This window comes from Rhipicephalus microplus, chromosome 1 (genome assembly GCF_043290135.1).
Source record: "Rhipicephalus microplus isolate Deutch F79 chromosome 1, USDA_Rmic, whole genome shotgun sequence".
NCBI lineage: Eukaryota > Metazoa > Arthropoda > Arachnida > Ixodida > Ixodidae > Rhipicephalus > Rhipicephalus microplus.
This window is the reverse complement of record NC_134700.1, coordinates 20,422,658-20,425,658: the sequence shown is the minus strand read 5'-3', so window position 1 is coordinate 20,425,658 and position 3,001 is coordinate 20,422,658.

Below are 3,001 nucleotides of genomic sequence, written 5' to 3'. Positions count from 1 at the left end.
AGACAGTATTAAGCTTTTTCCATAACATATCGGGTTTTTTCGAGCAGCTATCAAACTCAGCTTGAAAATAGCATTTCCTGTGTGACCTTAGTTCTTTGTTTAGTTTGTTTCTAAGCGACTTGTATTCTTTCAATATGCTTGGTTCCTTACTTTTAATGAACTTGTGATAAAGCGCATTTTTACACTTAATTTTTTGTAACAATTCAGGGGTTATCCATGGTTTTCTTATTTTTTTACCCAATTTAAACTTTTTTTGTGGGAAGTGACGCTTATACACACGAGAAATTTCATCAATAAGTTTACTGTATGCAATGTCAACGTCGTCTATTTTCAGAATTTGCGGAATATCGCTAAGTAGCAATTCAGCTCTAAAATTATCCAAACCTGTTTGTGTAATATTTTGAAAAGAAATTTACTGATGCTTTTCATTTATCGTGAAATTTTGCTTTCTTAGTAGAGCAAATATTGGGAGGTGGTCACTAAGGTCCCACGTTATTACACCACTGTTGGCTTTTGTAGAATCGATATTAGTAATAAATAAATCTAACAGTGTTTCGCTTTCAGTAGTTACCCTTGTCGGTACATAGATTAAATTTTCGCATCCGTTAGAAGTCAGCATGGTTAACATGGCCTTTTGTGGTGCAGAAATGGTCAACAGGTCGATATTAAAATCACCAGCAGACACCAAATAATCGCCAGTTTCTGAAACAAATGATAACAGCTGTTCATAGAAACAAAAGAAACTAGGAAGATTTCCACTTGGTGGTCTATAGCAAACGGAAAACATACAGTCATTCACACGAGCTGTTATTATTTCAAAATCATCACAACAGATACAAAAGTTGGAAAGCAGCTCGCAGTTTACGTGCTCTCTTAGCAACAGCATAACGCCACCGCCTCGGCGATTAGTTCTGTTTACACAATACGATTGATAAGACGGAAATTTGAACAAATCACGATCATCCCTGCACCAAGTTTCACTAAGCATTACTGCATCAAACAGAAAATGAAAACCATTGATGAAGTCATTTATATCTTCTTCCTTGTTATAGAGTGAACGAACGTTTAGATGAAGGCACTTCAAGGAATGTGCGTGATGACTTGTCACAAAAGCGTCTAGCTCGTGTGGAAGAAAGGGACTTTGACTAGCCATTTTGAGGAATGAAATAATCTAGATACAGTCAGCAACTAGCAGGCTTAGACGGGAAAGTCGGTCCTGTGACGCACTACTAACACGGAATCGCCGTCAGATTTGCGCAGCAGGATTTTCCCGTTCTTGTGCCAGGCGTATTTGTACCGATTTTCCCTCGCCCATTCCTTAGCCTCTCGAAGCAGTTGCCGACTTTGGCTGGTCAAGTTCTCTTGGATGAACAGGCTTGATTTCTTTTCTCTCAGTTTTGACCGGTTATGCAGCCATTCGTCTCTAACAGATTGTCTGACATACCGAACGATTATACCTGGTGTTTTGCCAAATTTGCATGGGAGGCGGTGAATGGCAGCGACGTCTGCTGCGTCCAGTGCACAAACGTCAATCATGCTGGCAACAGAATTTACCTTTGCAAGCAAATTTTCACCTTCAGAGACGCTTACACCATGTATTTCCAAGTTAAACTTGCGGCTTCTCCACTCGAGCTCATTTAAATCGGCCTCAAGTTTTTTTGAAGCATCATCACTAGCGCAGGTGTCCTGTTCAAGGCGTTCAAGTCTTTTCCGTATTTCTTTCGTATCTTTTTCTTGTGCGGCAAGCCTTGTCAACATCTCATCGTACTTGTCCGACATGAGCTGTATCGACCGCTCGATGTTTGGCACTGTTTCCCTGAGCGGCAACAACTCGTCTAACTTCTGACTTATGCCACTGAGAATAGATCTGATGTCAACTTCAGCTTCCGGCCTCCCTTCAGTGATCTCGACACTTTTTCCACTATCTTTGCACGTAGAGCAAACCCACTTTTGCCTAGCCGATTCGGACTTCTTTTTATACTGTTTTTCTGATATGCCTGCACATGTTCCAATGTGAAAACAGTGGCTACACTCGCCACATGCCACCGACAATTCATCGGATTTAATGGCATCGTTACATGTAGGGCATGCATTTAGTGTCGACATAGTACCAGGAAATGTAGCACACAGAACAAATACAATTCACTTGGCAGCAGCGGCAGCACAGGAAACTCGCTAAGAACAACAAAGCAAATTTAAACCGGGCGTGAACTAACCTGCGCAAACAGACGAAAATCAGTAGATCTGCCGGTTCTGCCACCGCTGCTGCCAAAGAGCCGCTGTCCTCAGGGTCGGTGACTTTTATAGTGAAGCTCGGTGATGGTGGTGGCCCCCAGCGGTAAGATCGTCGGTAGCTTCAGTTGGAGATATCAGTTGATCCGAAGAAATCGCGGCGTGAAAATGGCACACGATGCGATGAAACTTGATAGCAGGGAGATGGTTTCCACACAGGCCACCGACAGGAAGACATACTAGGTACTTCGGGCTGCTCGAACCTCGTCACACTTAATGCTACTTCGCCTGCGACGCCGGTATTTCTGCGTGACTTCTGTAGTCGTTCCACTGAGAGCCAAGTCTCACCACCGTTCAGTAAACTGCCAGGTTATTCGACGTCATAGGGCGGAGAGGACTACGCGCATGAGCTGTGTGGGGCGACACCTTTCAAGGAGCCTATAAAGGGACACCCGCTCGACTACTCAGTCACAGGGTATGGTGGCGCTGGAACAATGTCGATCGCTCAACACAATTTTGTTCTTGCCGTGCAGTTTCTTGACATCTTAGGTACTGCGGGCTGCTCGAACCTCGTCACGCTCAATGCTACTATGCCTGCGACGCCGGTATTTCTCCGTGACTTCTGTAATTGTGCTACCGAGAGCCAGGTCTCTCCATCGTTCAGTAGACTGCCAGGTTATTCGACGTCATAGGGCGCAGAGGGCTACGTGCATGAGCTGTGCGGGGCGACACCTTTCAAGGAGCCTATAAAGGGACACCCGCTCGACTA